The sequence below is a fragment of the Miscanthus floridulus genome, chromosome 10 (assembly GCF_019320115.1).
Source record: "Miscanthus floridulus cultivar M001 chromosome 10, ASM1932011v1, whole genome shotgun sequence".
Classification (NCBI taxonomy): Eukaryota; Viridiplantae; Streptophyta; class Magnoliopsida; order Poales; family Poaceae; genus Miscanthus; species Miscanthus floridulus.
In genome coordinates this window covers 48,626,544-48,643,835 of record NC_089589.1, presented here as the reverse complement: position 1 = coordinate 48,643,835, position 17,292 = coordinate 48,626,544, and the positions used below count along the sequence as shown (strand labels likewise).

The 17,292-nt window shown below is 44.2% G+C and overlaps 1 pseudogene; it reads left to right on the top strand.

Annotated features, from left to right (window-relative positions):
* The first annotated feature begins 2,304 nt into the window (after positions 1–2,304).
* LOC136487800 (uncharacterized) lies at positions 2,305–2,808 on the top strand (annotated as a pseudogene).
* The last annotated feature ends 14,484 nt before the right edge of the window (positions 2,809–17,292 follow it).

Here is a 17,292-nt window from a genome sequence, read left to right as displayed (position 1 = left end):
TAAGAGAAAACCATATTTATTTATCAGGTTAGTCAAAAGGTGTTTCTGCCTTAAAAAATACATAGTTGTTTTTATAAGAAATAGATTCACCTCTGAAAATAAGAACCATTTACAGAGATGGATCTCACAAGAGACCCGCCTCTACAATAGGCTCAAGCCCATTTAGCTTGCCACCAACCGTATGCCCAGTCCAATTTTCGCTCTCTTCCACTGCTTAGGAGTTTGGGCTAGATATCACCCTATTTGGACTTAGAGATAACGGAGGCACTAGCGCTCGGACGTCCGGCACCGGCAGTGCATCCGGATGCGGCTCCCAGTCCTAGCCAACTGAACCGTAGCCCAGCTCCCAGTCCTAGCCCACCTACGGGAGCATCCCATCTAAGCATCCGGGCGTAACAGAAAAGACGAACCGAAGCGCTACCTGCCCGCGTAACTAAAGGGGAGAGCGTGCGCTCGCGTTCGCACCGCCATCCCCAGGCACGCCGCCTCCATCGGCCACTGGCATGCCCCCTCCCCAGTCTGAGAAGGATGCATGGCAGCAGAAGGTGAGGAGACACTAAGGCGAGGCAGCAGAAGGCAAGGATGGAGATGGAACATCCGATCTACTTTTGAAACATCCAGATATAACACTTGCAACATACGTCTGGACACATATGAAATGTTTGAAACATGCGTCTGAAACACTTACAAAAAACATATGAAACACTTGAAAAAACATTGCAACACATACACAACATCTAGATAAAACACTTGCAACATATGTGTCAAATATATACAACATCCAGATAAACACACTTGTCACATACGTCTGGAAAAACAGATAAAACATTGGGAACAGACCTTTCCAGCATAAGTGTACAACTATTGAACCATATACAACATCTCGATCTACTTTTGCAACATCCATATGAAACCCTTGCAACATACCACTGAAATATTTGAAACACTTAAAACATACGCTTACAACATGCGCTTTCAGCACAATGTCACCTTGCTGCTTGGACGAATGGAGCTTGTCGTTGTGGAGCTCGATGCCGGCGCGGACCTCGATGCCACAGAGTACGCGGAGGTCGCCGGTGCGGAGCTCGTCAGTGGCATGGACCTTGGTAGTGGCCGCGGCTGGCGGATGGAGGCCCGCAGCACGGGTGGGGCAGCACCAACGGAGTTCGTCATGCGAGCTGTGAGCCAGGACAGCGCGGGCAAGGGCTGCACCGGCGAGCGGACATAGAACGAGCGGAGTCCGTCCCGTGCGAGTGGGCGAGGTACGCGGATAAGTGGATGAGGATGAGCCGCGTCTGGACGGGAGTCACGGGACGGACGCCCGTAACATATCGTTATCGTAGAGATAAAGGAGGCTTTCTCCGATTGCACATAGGGAAGTAATTTGAGAGGGTCACGATGAAAGCACAATTTAAGCTTAATAGCGATGTTTCGCAAAGTTTTATTAAGGATGTTTTTGGGTCGTAACATGAGACATGACCAGCAAGGCAAGTGGGGACCATGGAGTCAGCAAATCTAGGCAAAAGACCATTATGCCCCCTAGGATATACTGGGAATGTAGTAGGAAGAATAGGGTATCCTATAATCTTAAGAGCGACCATTTGGCTTCTCTATCTATAAATTAAATATGGTGTTAGTAATCGTCGGAAACAGAGAAAAAATTACTCGCTCAGCCACCGATTTTGAAGGCTACCTCTTGCTAACATAGTAATCAACCATGTTTGACTACCACCTAGATAAAGGCCTTGTTTGGATGCCTTTAATTTTAGTCTAGCTAGAAAATCAATCCTTACGATGATTTAGGGGGCCATGTTTGGATGCCTTTAAGTTTAGTTTAGCTAGAAAATCAATCCTTACGATTATTTAGGATCCTAAGTTATCGTAAGAATTGATTTCTAGCTACACTGAAATTAAAATGGTTGGGAGAATATAATTGCTCTTACATAGGATAAACTACTCCATAAATCATTCCCCTTTTATTAGTACACTAAATTTACAGAACTGTGTATATCCTGGCGAGAGGATACTTAAATCAGGAAACAAATTCAAACAAATTGGAAGGTATCTTCATGCATTCTCCCTTGTTGAATGAGAATGCCACAAATTTGTAATAAATTTTATGACATAATAATTGCGTAATTAATCCATGCCTCCACATAGATATCTTCACTTATATTTTGAAAATCAAAATCGATATCCTCGCATTGATGAGCAGTCCATAAATTTGGACCTGACCAAGATGATGACAAACTACGCAAGATAAGCCAAGTTCTGCTGAGAAGACTGGGCTTATCGCTAGGACAAATGGAGGGTAATTTGATGCAAAAAAATGTTCGCATTCCTGCTACTGTTCTGCCTTTGCAATCCAGGTAGATGGTCTTCCATACATGAATTTCTCTCTGCTATTAGCCTATTAGTACCACTACTCGCTCTGTCCATGAACCCTCACTATCATCGTCCCATTTATTTGCGTGAGCAGGAAATGCACAGAACTGCAAGCTGACAGACCTCGCCGTCACTCAGACCGCAGTGCCGTCGAGGGACAAAGCAGGATACGCTAATTACACGGTGGCTGTGGAGAACCGGTGCATCTGCACTCAGGTAAACGTCAAGCTGTCCTGCCGCGGATTCAGCTCCTCCATGGGTGTCAACCCGGGCGTGCTCAGCGTGGACGGCGACGGCCAGCGCTGTACTCTCAAAAGCGGCAGCCCCATCGCCATGGGTGTCAGCTATGCCGTCAAGTTCTCCTACTCTTCGAGATCCCAGATCAGCTTGCGGCCCGTGTCATCCAGAATCTCCTGCTCCTAGCTAGTTTGAGCCCTGGACGCTACAGCTTTAATTACTGTTAGAGGCTGTTTAGATCCTTTCATTTTTTAAATTAGAATCTACTTAATGGACTATGTTATTTGGCTTTGGAATTTCACATTCCACAACTTTTCAAGGTTCATATATAAGCCTATCTCGAATTCGTAAGCTGAGAGATAAAAATTGATTCTATAAATCACCATACTATGTTTTTACTTTGCAACTTATAACATACTCTTCAACTCGCTCCCTTACGGTAGAAATTTAACACATAAGTACATCTCTCATGTGGCCCACAGTAATATACAAATATATTTCATATACAATCATATTAGCTTTATTAATCCGTGTCTAAATTATGATTAATAATAAAATGAATTCAATTTCTAGGATCAAACAGGGCCTTAATGAATAATATAGGTTTCTAAAATAATAACGGTAATGGTGGCTATAGGGCGTCCGTCTGCCCGGACGGCACCAATGGTGGGCCACGATGCGGCCCAACAATCGCATCTTATCTGCTCATCCACTCGCCCCCAACCTTTCTAAAAGAAAAAAAAACTCACATCACCGCAGTGCCGTGACAGCTCTCCGCGACCGCGGTTTGCTGCACCGCCTCGGCGATAGCGCTCTCCATCGCGCCTCCACCCCGTCGGCCGACATCTCCTCCGTGCCAGAGCACGACAGCCCGTCTTCCTCCCTCTCCACCGCGCCTCCTGCCCGCTGTGGCCTTCTCCACCGAAGTAGCGAGCTCTGCGCCACCGGCGAGCTCTACATCGGTGAACTCCACGCGCCGATGAGCCTCCATTCCCAAGTGACAAGGAGATGTTGTGCTGAAAGCACATGTTGCAAACGTATGTTTCAAGTATTTCAGATGTTTCAGAGGTATGTTGTAAGTGTTTCATATGGATGTTGCAAAAGTAGATCGGGATGTTGCATATGTTGCAAGTAATTCAGAGGCATGTTGCAAAAGTAGATCGAGATGTTGCATATGTTGCAAGTGTTTCAGAGGCATGTTGCGAGCATTTGTTCAAAGCGTTTCATCTGTTTTAGACGTATGCTGCAAGCATTTTGATCTGAATGTTGCATATGTTTCACACATATGTTGCAAGAGTATGTTCCAAATATTTTAGGTGTCTCAATCTTATTGTGCAGTAAGTGTTTTCATGTTGCAAGTGTTTTATCTGGATGTTGCATATGTTTCACACATATGTTTCATGTGTATGTTTTAAATATTTCATCTGCTTTATGTTTATGTTGCATTTAAGTGTTTCATGTTGCAAGTGTTTCGTGTTTCAGAGGTATGCTCATAGAGTCATGGGGCACGGCCCAAGTGCTGGGGGAAGGGGCACGGCGAGCCGAGGGCTGGCATATGGGGCGCACGACGTGGCTGGGGTCCTGCGGACGGGGCGTGCTCATCCTGATCCAGGCTCCTGGGTCCTGCCAGCGCGGAGAGAGGAAGGGGTTAGGGGGAAGGAGTGGTGGGCGTAGCTGGGGTGCCCGTGCGGGGCAGGGCGAGGCGGACGGGAGTGGGGTACGCTTGCGGGGCGGGGCGAGACAGACAGGGGACGGGCGTGCGCGTGCTGCGGCGATACGGTGCAGCGGCAGGCGCGGGCGAGTGGGCTGAGGCAGCAGCGCATGCGCGGGGCGTCTGGACGCGCTCATCTGCTCGGGACGTCTGGGTGCTAGTAAGTCCCTAATAATAAATAAGGTGTTGATGCAAAAGTGGATCTGCAAACACAAAGGGCTAATACCCGAATCGATATCCAAAGCGTGCCAGTCGATTTGACCTGTTAATCGATAAGGATGAAGATACGAGCACTTTGGTCCTGACAACAGCGATACGCCCGGAAGTCACGGCCAAGAGGTACTCACGCAGAACTCGAGAATCGCCGAAGGTCGCACTGAAGCTATGCAACTCGCCGAATCAATGAGAACTCGTAAAAAGGAAAAATATGCAAATTGATGAAGTCGCCGAAAAGTAAGTAGATGCAAATAGGAGTAAAAATTGGTCTTGATATTGATTCATTTTTTTTATTACATTGCCCCTCACTCTATATTTATACCCTGATCTAAAGAGACATAACCAAACACAACTAGGACACCAAGTCCATATCTAAGGAAACACGTGACTCTTACATGAATCATACTCTAACAAATATAGAAAAGGAAATCAACTCCTATCTATTTCCCTGTCCGCCTCAATTATGATGGAAATCTCACCGACCTCCTTTCTATCGGCATACTTCCTGTTTCATCGGCAGTAGTCTTCAAGCCTTCCTTCATCGGCATCGACAATAACATCTCCAACCTTATCGACAATGCCCGAGTCTAAATCAACCTTTCCATCGATCACCACCATTCATCGGCAACCATCTTTACAAGCTGATTTTCATCGGCTGTCAGCGTATACAGTAACTTTCCTCCTGCCGATTAGCCCACTCTGATCATTTTGACACGTGCAAAAAACGGTGTCAACACATGCCCCCCAATTTCGGAGTATAAAACCATTAATGCTCCGAAATTTACTCCAGATAACGTTTGCCTTCGCCCAATTACCGTAACTCATCCTTCAAGCCAAAACTTGATCTGTTATCAAATCTAATCAAATCTAATCCTGATTCACGCACCTCAGTAAATATCGCACAATTGCCAACCACTCTTGCCTTGATTATGGTTAAGATACCGAAACAATAATCCATCGGCAAGATCCTAACATAATAATGCCGCCACTTTCAGAATTAAAATATCCTGTACCGATATCTCTTCCAAGTCATGATTACTTGCCATCAAATCATCTGTACAATCCCTTGATTATCGTGCGAACAGTTACCATATCCATCTGAACCACCTCGACCTACATGCGCGCGGTATAGAGATAAGTCCAAAATACCCCTACTCTAAGCGGCTTATAAATAGATTTCTCTGGAACGCTCGTCTTCTACCCTCAGACTCCAATCTTTGACATTCTCTCTTTCTGACGGCGACTCCGACGAACAACTACGCGACCTCAACCAACAAGAACTTTTCTCCAGCGTCAACCTCGAGTCTTCGGCTCGTGCCCCCATCTACCTCAAGATAATGGCAATCAACTTCGACGTCCCTGCAGTTCATTCCACTTCCGTTACCTTTTACCTCGATTCCTCTGGTCTTTACAAGTTCATACAGTTGGTAATTTTTTCTTTCCTTTTGTTCTTCGGATCCTCTAAACTTAGGAACTGCGCAACAAATTAGTTATTCCAACCGATCAGCCACATGTCCAATGCCTAGGACCAATGGGCAACCCAGATCCAACTGATCTGATTAATGCAGAGGTTAATAGAATCCCCTTTAGAGCCCAAAATTTCTCTCTGAATTTATGGAAAGATACATTCCGATCTTGGCCCAAAACCACCAAAGGGTGGAAAGATTGGTACTTGAGGGTCAATAGGTCGATGCAAGTACACTGGGCAGAACGGAAGCTAGACCAATGCATTAGGCTATCTATTGCCGATATGCAAAAGAACGAGTCAATGATGATTGCAGCTGCTTACTTCTGGTCAGACACAACAAACACTTTTATGTTTGGACATGGCCCAGCTACTCCCACACTTGCCGATGTCTACATGCTCACTGGCTTGGATATTTCAACTGCCGATGAAGGCTCCATCTATGGCAGAAAATCTGAATATAGGGTGAATACCCGCAACATCGGCGGTTGGACGGGATACATTCAAGAATGCCAGAAGACCGGGACAGTTAACCAGAGGGAACATGCCACATTCTTGAATATGTGGTTAGAAAAATTTATTTTCTGTGGTCGATTAGTAGGACCAACCAACGCCTTCCTCCCCGCAATTGAACTCTTGGCCAATGGTGTAAGGTTCCCTCTTAGCCGATACCTTCTGAGCTCCACTTATCATCTTCTTCATCAAGTGTCTCAGAAACTTTTGCTTGGCGAACCCATCGGCAACTTAGGAGGCCCATGGTGGTTTATCAACATGTGGCTGAATGCCCATATGCACAAACATTTGTAATGGGACTTCTTTGCCCAACAATTCTCACGAGAAATTACTGAAGACCATGTGCTTGGGGACGAGGAATCGGCAACACGCTCACCCCTCAATTTTGGTGAAGCCATAATTGTCCTTCCTGGAATAGAGGCCAATGAAGACCAGATCGGCAGATTCTTCCAAAGCTTCTACAATGGTCTTTCTCATGATCATAGGGCCTGGGTACCTTATATTGACTGAAGAAAACAGATTCTCCCCTTCTTTTCAACTTTGCCGATGACACTCTGAATCAGGATAATGAACTCATGATGGCCATCATTACTCCCAGGGCAATTTCAGTAAACACATTCGGTAGCGGGAAAAACATCAACATCACGTATGAATTTTACAACCCATCGGCAGTATCCCGTCAATTGGCTTTTGGGCAACTACCAATCAAACTTTATTTTGCCGATGTGATCAAACCCAGAGAAACAATCACCTGCGGAACAGATTGGAGCAGGGTAGTGCGACTCTCCCCCGATGCCGATACTACAGATGTCGATATATCCGTCTGGATGCCAGTATCTTTCATCACCAAATCATATAAGCAATGGTGGCGAGAGTGGAGGAAACAATTGTTTGCAACATCTGCTCACACATATCGGTACATGATCGACCCTGAATACGCCATTCCCGATGACGCAGTAAGTTTCTTTTAACTCCCTTCTGCTTTTTCCTTTCATATATCGGTAACTAACTTTCTCATGACAGGTTAACAACCCAGCACCATCTATGAGCAAAAGTGGAAAACCCTTCGATCTTCAGCCTGTTTCCCCGATATCACCGATCGGCTACAACGCCCCTACCTTAGCTGCTTTGACTCACCAAAAGACCCGTGCCAAGACCATCACCTCCAAGTCCAAATTGGCTACAGCTAGGGCCACTCCATTGGCTGCTGCTACAACCCTGATCAAGGCATTCAAGGTAACAACCCTGTTTATTTCTACTCATGCCGATCACAAACTGTATTAACATTAATCATCAGGGTGTAAGAGCCGCTGCTGGATCGTCATCGGCAATTCCTCCGAATATCAAGCACCACTACTTCTGACAAACCTTCAGAGGTATTCCTTTGATTTTACATTTTATCTGTTAAATATCATACCTTACACTTGTTTTGCAGCAACAAATGGGTACATCGGCAAGCGTACCAGATGTCCAAGCTCCACAACCAACAAGTGCCGATGCCCCCCAGCCAACCGTTGCTGAGGCTCAAGCAAAGCGCAAAGCCTTAACAGATGCCGAGGCACAGCCAAAACGACAGAAGTCCATGCCGATCCCCACATCTGCCCCAATGTCTGCAATCCGGCCAGAATCAGTCGATGCAACTGAGCAAGCAGTTAATCCTCCTGTACAGGACATACCATCGGTCATCATACCCCAAGAGCCAACCACCGATGAGGCCACAGAGGATATCCCATCGGCAAGCTCAGCCGATCCTCCACACGGCATACTCCAGGCTGCTTCCTCCAGCCAAGTACAGGAAATTGCCTTGAAACAGGTAAGCCGATTGACCTAGTCGATTTATAATATTCATACTTATCCTTAACTGACCTCTTTTTTTTTCTTTTTCTCAGGAACAAGACTCCCCAAACAGTCTATTTTCCTTTGCCATTGATGTTTCTGACGATGATGGAGAGGAAACAAGTTCTTCCCTTGCACTGGGAACAATATCGGCAGAAATTAAGTCCAAGTTGGAAGCTCTCCTGAACTTGTTACAGCAGGATACCGCCCAACTGGTAGATGACTCGGACCCCGCAAAGGCAATTTTCAAAACAATCCGTGGCCAGGTCCCTGCCGATGTTGAAGAAGTACTCTTCCCAGCAGCCCATTTAGAAAGCCGCCAACTACAATATCAACGGGCTGCTCAACGCATTGCCGATAGAGCAGCTCAGGCTCAACTCAAAGAAGAGATGCTACAACTGAAACAGATTGCCGATGAGAAGCACAAGGGCATCGGCAACTTGCAGACTTCGGGCGCTGAACTTAAGCAGAAAATCTTAGATTTATCGGCAAAGAAGATGGCTCTATTGGCTGAATTGAAAGAAGTCGAGGCAGCCTTAACTCATGCCCAACAAGAAGAAAGCCAGCTACCCAATGCCATCAAGGCCCTTCAGCAAGAAAGAGACATCCAGGCTCGCAAAGCCTTGGCCATGAAGAAAAAACTCAAGCCTGTGGAGGGTGCTGCCGATGAAGACATCAAAGAAATGAAGGAAGCCGACCAGATTCGCCTGCGTGCGATATTGGCTATCCAATCCTTGTTAAACTTGTAAATCTTGTCTATTGCATCGGCACTTTATGAGACATTGACATCCTTGTATAATTCTAGCCGATAGGACTGTTATCGGCACTTATACTTTTATGCATCCATCCAGATACTAGGGTAATATTTCTTTAAATATTTTCCATTTAATGCTCTGGGAAACACAACCCCTTCGAGGGTTTCTAGAATATATGCGTTACCAGGAACAGACTGATTTATCCGATATGGACCTTCCCAATTAGGAGACCACTTTCCAAACTTTGAACTTTTAGTCCCAATCGGTAAAATCAATTTCCAGACCAGATCTCCATCGGCAAACTCCTTTACCTTCACCTTCTTGTCATACCATCTGGCTACTCTTTTCTTATTTTCTTCGATGCTAACTAAAGCCCTTAACCGATGACCCGCCACATCTTCCAACTCATCCTTCATAAGAGTATCATAATCATCGGCTGTCAGCTGATTTTGAGAACGTATTCGCCTAGAGCCAATTTTAATTTCCCAAGGTAATACTGCGTCGTGTCCATATACTAACTGATAAGGCGTTACTTTGGTTGCACCATGACATGACATCCGATATGACCACAAGGCTTCATTTAATACTGTATGCCACCTCTTAGGATTTTCTTTAATTTTGCGCTTAATGAGTTTGATGATCCCTTTGTTAGAAGCCTCAGCCTGACCATTAGCTTGAGCATAATATGGAGAAGAATTTAAAACTTTAATTCCCATACCTACAGCAAACTCATCAAATTCTCCCGATGTAAACATAGTACCCTGATCGGTAGTGATAGTTTGAGGAATACCAAATCGGTAAACAATATGCTCTTTCACAAAATCGATCATATTAGCCGATGTCACCTTTTTTAAAGGAATTGCCTCAACCCATTTTGTGAAATAATCGGTAGCAACCAGAATAAATTTATGTCCTTTGCTCGATGGCGGATAAATCTGACCGATGAGATCGATAGCCCATCCCCGGAACGGCCAAGGTTTAATTATAGGGTTCATAGCCGATGCAGGCGCTCTTTGAACATTACCAAACTTTTGACACCCCTGACATCCTTTAAAATACTTAAAACAATCTTCAAGAATAGTCGGCCAATAGTATCCATTCCTTCTGATCATCCACTTCATCTTGAAAGCCGATTGATGCGCTCCACACACTCCTTCATGAATTTCACCCATCAAGCTTTTCGATTCATCACTGCTAACACATCTGAGTAAAACTCCATCTATAGTTCGATAATATAATTCATCATCGAGGAGCACATACTTGGTAGCTTGGAACCTTATACGTCTTTCAACCTTTTTATATGGATCCTTTAAATAATCGACAATCTCCTTTCTCCAGTCATCGGTATCGACCGCCGATGTTAGCACTTCCTGAATAGGCTGATACCCTGAAGCATGCTGAGCTAGTCGATTAGCCTCTTCATTATGCAGTCGAGAAATATGTTCAAGACGAAAATCTCTAAACCCTTTCAACAATTGCAAACATCTTTCATAATACGAAATTAAAACTTCACTTCGGCATTCATAAATCCCAGCCAATTGATTTATAACTAGCATAGAATCACCAAAGATTTCAACAGCATCGGCACGTATCTCCTTCAGCAATTCTAACCCTTTTATCAAGGCTTGGTATTCAGCCTGATTGTTTGTCGATGTAGCAACAATCGGCAATGAAAACTCATACTTCCTTCCTTGAGGTGAAATCAACACAATGCCGATACCTGCTCCTTCACCACATGTGGACCCATCGAAGAAAAGTGTCCAAGGAGCAACCTCCAGAGAGTCCACTGTATTACAATGCTGAGTGACAAAATCAGCCATAACCTGCCCCTTAACTGCCTTAGTCGATTCGTAACGTAGTTCAAATTCTGATAATGCTAAAATCCACTTGCCGATTCTACCACTTAATATCGGCATCGACAGCATATACTTGACTACGTCGTCTTTGCATATGACCGTACATTCGGCAGATAACAAATAATGTCTTAATTTGACACAAGAAAAGTATAAACACAGACATAATTTTTCGATGGCCGAATACCTTGTCTCAGCATCCACTAATCTTCTGCTCAAATAATAAATAACACGTTCTTTCCCTTCAAATTCTTGAATAAGAGCTGAACCGATAACGGTATCATCAGTTGACAAATACAACCTGAAAGGTTTCCCGTGTTGAGGTGGAACTAGCACTGGAGGATTTGTTAAATATTTCTTAATTTCATCTAGGGCTAACTGCTGCTCAGCTCCCCATACAAATTCCTGATCGGCTTTCAATTTAAGTAATGGACTGAAAGCCTTGATCTTACCCGACAGATTAGATATGAATCTTCTAATGAAATTAATCTTACCGATCAAAGATTGCAATTCAGTTTTATTGGCAGGAGCAACCACCTTGTTAATTGCATCAATAGACTTCCTACTGATTTCGATGCCCCGCTGATGCACCATAAAACCCAAGAATTGACCTGCCGATACACCAAATGCACATTTATTAGGATTCATCTTCAATCCATGCTTCCTTGTGCACTCCAGTATCTTTCGTAGATCGGCTAGATGTTTTGTGATATCTCCAGACTTAATCACTACATCATCAATGTAGATCTCCACTAATGTGCCGATGTATTCATGAAAAATAAAGTTCATAGCTCTTTGATAAGTAGCGCCGGCATTTTTCAAACCAAACGTCATGACTATCCACTCAAACAACCCTACATGACCTGGACATCTGAAAGCAGTCTTGGGAATATCTTCTTCAGCCATGAATATTTGATTGTAACCTGCATTACCATCCATGAAGCTGATAATTTGATGTCCGGCTGCAGCATCAATCAACAAATCAGCAATCGGCATTGGATAGCCATCCATCGGTGTGGCTTTGTTAAGATTCCTGAAATCAATACAAACACGAAGTTTTCCATTTTTCTTATAAACAGGAACCACATTAGAGATCCACTCTGCATATCGACACTGCCGAATAAACTTTGCCTCAATTAATTTAGTTATTTCGGCCTTAATGTCAGGAAGTATATTAGGGTTGCATCGGCGCGCTGGCTGCTGATGTGGCCGAAATCCAGATTTGATAGGTAACCGATGTTCAACTATCGATCGGTCTAATCCAGGCATCTCAGTATAATCCCAAGCAAAACAATCTTTATACTCTTTTAACAAATCAGTTATTTGCTGCTTACACTTGGAATCTAACTTAGCACTAATAAAAGTAGGTCTTGGCCTATCGCCATCACCAATATCTACTTCTACTAAATCATCTGCCGATGTGAACCCTTGACCTAATTTTCCATCATCGGCAAACCTATCCATTAAAACTCTTCTTCAGAACCGACTGCTTGGATCGGTGGAATTTCATAATCAGCCACTCTAAGGAATTCTTTTTCCCAAACTTCTCCTGATATGCATTTAGTTCGCTCATAAGTATCTGATTCTGCCGATGCGATGATATAAGAAGAATCACCAGGAACAACCTCAATCTTATCCCCAATCCACTGTACGAGGCATTGATGCATTGTAGAAGGAACACAACAATTAGCATGAATCCAATCCCTCCCTAGAAGCAGATTATATGCACCCTTGCCATTAATAACAAAGAACGTCGTCGGCAAGGTTTTGCTGCCGATGGTCAATTCAACGCATACTGCCCCTTTAGCCGGTGACACATTGCCTTCAAAATCCTTCAGCATCATATCGGTTTTGGTCAAGTCTTGATCTCCCTTACCAAGTTTCCGATACATCACATAAGGCATAATATTAATCGCAGCCCCTCCGTCGATAAGTATCTTAGATACAGGCTGCCCATCAACTCTGCCTTTCACAAACAAAGCCTTAAGATGCTGTCTCTCGTCATCAGTAGGTTTCTCAAAAACAGCCATCATTGGATCTAGTGTCAACTGAGCTACTTGATCAGAGAGAACAACTTCTTCCTCATTATCAGATAGTGCCAAAAACTCCATCGGCAACATGAATACCATATTAACATCCGCCGATGGACCCTTATTTTTGTGTTTTACTTGCCACTGCTGATGACCGGACCTCTCATTGGAGGAATTTTCCTCTCGGTATAAATCCTCCTGATGCTCACGTTGCATCCTTCTTTTCTGTGTCTTTGTCAGACCCTCCGGGCACCATCGAGGAAACTTGGTCTTCCAAACCGGCTGATAACAGGTCCCAGTTGATTCTACACGGCGTATATTAGGGTCCCTGTAGAATATTTCTTCATCGGGAACTCTTGCGTTTGCCATCTCCTCAAGCTCCTCTTGATTCCTTGGAAAATATCCAGCGCGTTTACCAAGCCTTTCATGTACACTAAGTCTGCCCCCCAGCCGATCATGCACTGATGCTCTGCCTCTGATCGGCTCATTGATAAATAAACCCTGATTGCCAGGTTGAAACCTCCTTTCTGACCGATTGACCCCATAATAACCATTGCACTCAGGGCAATTTTCAACAGTTGGCAATTTAATACCTTCTTCCCAGCAATGGATGAAAAACGGGCACCTCCAATGATTTTTATGCCGATACCATTCTTCCCGACGTCTCTCTTCTTGCTGTTGTCGATATCGGTCCTTACGCTGACGCCAACCCTCCTGCTGCCTTCGATGGGTAATCACAATGCCAGGTCGAGGAGGGTTTTTGGAACTACTGCTTTCTCCCAGCAAACCCTTACTTTTTGCATCATCGGTAGTTATCCGATGTTGGGGATCCACTGATGCATTTTTCTCAGCAGCCTTCTGACGTCAATACCTTGGTCTTCCCTTTGGCCTCCAACATATTTGCTGGAAAAGGGTGTTGATCAATTTTCATCGGCTTCTGGGCCTTGGAAGTACCAAACTTAATTCTCCCAGATTCAATAGCCGATTGTAACTGTTGCCTGAACACCTTGCACTCATTTGTACTGTGTGAAGTTGCATTGTGCCATTTGCAGTACAAGATCTTCTTCAACTCTTCTGCCGATGGGATCACATGATTAGGTGACAGCTTAATTTGGCCCTCTTGAAGCAGAAGATCGAATATCTTGTCGGCCTTGGTGATATCAAAGGTAAACTTTTCTGGTTCTTTCTGACCAAAGGGACAAGATATCGGCTTTTTATTCTTAACCCACTCAGCTAAGCCGATAACTGGTTCTTCATCAGAATCAGAATCTCCTACTTCTTCAACAAATGATACTTTTTTACTCCAATTCTTTTTAGGTTCAAAAACCCTAGTATCTTGATCAGAGATCCTTTGCACAAGATGACTGAGGCTTTCAAACTCCTGAGAAGCATATCTGTCTTTAAGATGTGGCAATAACCCTTGGAAAGCCAGATCGGCAAGCTGCCGATCATCCAGCACCAGACTGTAGCACTTATTTTTTACATCTCGTAGCCTTTGCACAAAGCTTTCTACCGATTCATCATTACGCTGTCTCAATTTTACTAAATCGGTAAGCTTCTTTTCATGGATTCCAGCAAAGAAATACTTATGAAATTGTTTTTCTAGATCAACCCAAGTAATAATAGAATTTGGTGGTAATGAAATGAACCATGTAAATGCCGATCCAGACAAAGATGATGAAAATAATCGAACTCTTAATTCATCTCTGCTAGCTGCCTCTCCACATTGAATAATGAAGCGATTGACGTGTTCCATTGTTGATGTATCATCTTGCCCAGAGAATTTAGTGAAATCTGGTACCTTGTACCGATTTGGGAGAGGAATTAAATCATATGCAGGAGGGTATGGAGTCCGATAAGAATAAGTATTGACCTTGGGCTTTATCCCAAACTGATCCTTCATAATTTCTGCTATCTTATCGGCCCAAAAAGCATCAGCCTCCTGCTGACGAACTGGCTGAATTTCTACGGGAGGTGCCTGCTGATATCCCTCCACATATCTTTGTGGCCCACGATCTCCAGCAATCGGCATATTTGCCGTTACTTGTGGTCCATTAACCTGTTGGAAAGGATTCATCGGCTGAGCTGCCGATGCTTGATTCTGGAAACCAGCTTGCATATGACCTTGTTGAATCCCTGCAACCTGCTGATTTTGCTGAACTGTATGTTGAACAGGTAACTGTCCTGACCAACCATTATTAGAACTCATCGGTACAAAACTTACCGATGGCTGGTAATTTGCTGACATTGTTGGATAATTATAGCCAGCTTGAGGCATGAACTGAACCCCAGTTTGACTCATAGCAGGGGCTTTCTGCTGCATCGGCAGTAAGCTTGCCGATGGACTTGAATTGGGTGTTTGAACCAAAGGCATCTGGAAACCTCCTGGAGTTGGTTGCACAGTAGTTGCTGTGGCATATTGAGGCACTTGAGCCATCGGTGAAACAGCCGATGGTATAGGAGCTTTTCCTACTGCATCAAACACTTGAGGTAACCCAGGATTGAAAGCAGATGACTCCGGAGGCATACCATATCCCCACCAATTAGCAGGAATCTGGCTATTCTGAGACACAGGGCCTGACATAGCTGATGCCGATAGATCTGTATTAAGCTGAACTCGTCCTCCTGGTAGTACCGGATCTGATCGTATCGGTGTAGATTGAATATTAGGTAAGCCTGCCGATACTGGAGGAGAAGTAACTTCTGTACCCACAACGGCCGAGGGAGCCGATGGAGTTTTGACAGATGCCGGCTCTGGTTGGTGATAGGCAGGCCCAACGTAATGCGGTGACGCTTGTCCTTCTTTGAGAGTTCGAACCACAGCATTATGAACAGTATTGGACAGCACATTGGAATGATTAATCAAAGCATGATTTACTACAGAATTAACCATCTCTTGAAGTTTACCAGGATTGGAGTCAAAGGTAACCTGCCGAGGCAACGGCAAATCTTGCTTCTGGATGACTTGTCCACTCTTGTTCAGGCTAAACGATTTCAGACAAAGCTGCCTGTATTCTTCTATAGCCTTTTCCATAGCCTGCCTCTGCTCTTCCTTAAGATCTTCTTCTGATACCGCGATAATGTTCCCTGAATCGATCTCAGAATTGAACATATTGATCGGATTGATTGGTCCCACCGGCGTGCCAAAAGATGTGTTGATGCAAAAGTGGATCTGCAAACACAAAGGGCTAATACCCGAATCGATATCCAAAGCGTGCCAGTCGATTTGACCTGTTAATCGACAAGGATGAAGATACGAGCACTTTGGTCCTGACAACAGCGATACGCCCGGAAGTCACGGCCAAGAGGTACTCACGCGGAACTCGAGAATCGTCGAAGGTCGCACTGAAGCTATGCAACTCGCCGAATCAATGAGAACTCGTAAAAAGGAAAAATATGCAAATTGACGAAGTCGCCGAAAAGTAAGTAGATGCAAATAGGAGTAAAAATTGGTCTTGATATTGATTCATTTTTTTTATTACATTGCCCCTCACTCTATATTTATACCCTGATCTAAAGAGACATAACCAAACACAACTAGGACACCAAGTCCATATCTAAGGAAACACGTGACTCTTACATGAATCATACTCTAACAAATATAGAAAAGGAAATCAACTCCTATCTATTTCCCTGTCCGCCTCAATTACGATGGAAATCTCACCGACCTCCTTTCCATCGGCATACTTCCTGTTTCATCGGTAGTAGTCTTCAAGCCTTCCTTCATCGGCATCGACAATAACATCTCCAACCTTATCGGCAACGCCCGAGTCTAAATCAACCTTTCCATCGATCACCACCATTCATCGGCAACCATCTTTACAAGCTGATTTTCATCGGCTGTCAACGTATACAATAACTTTCCTCCTGCCGATTAGCCCACTCTGATTATTTTGACACGTGCAAAAAACGGTGTCAACACAAGGTACCTGCTGTTTAGTTTTTACCATAGATATAGAAAACTAGAATAGAGTAAATCAAGTTTTGATGGGAATTCAAACAAATTTTAATTTGCTGCAAATGGGAAATTCATCTGTGCGGTTCTGTTATATATAGTCATGTCACATGTCCCAGGGAAGCATGCACGCGGCACTCCTACTTGTCTCTTCACTACTGGAGACTGGCTCTTTGTCGAGTGCCAAGTAGTTTGCCGAGTGTTGTTTTTCGGGCATTCGACAAAGACGTCTTTGTCGAGTGTTTTTTTTACACTCGGCAAAGAAGCTTATTTGCCGAGTGTTTTTTTTGACACTCGGCAAAGAAGCTCTTTGCCGAGTGTTTTTTTTACACTCGG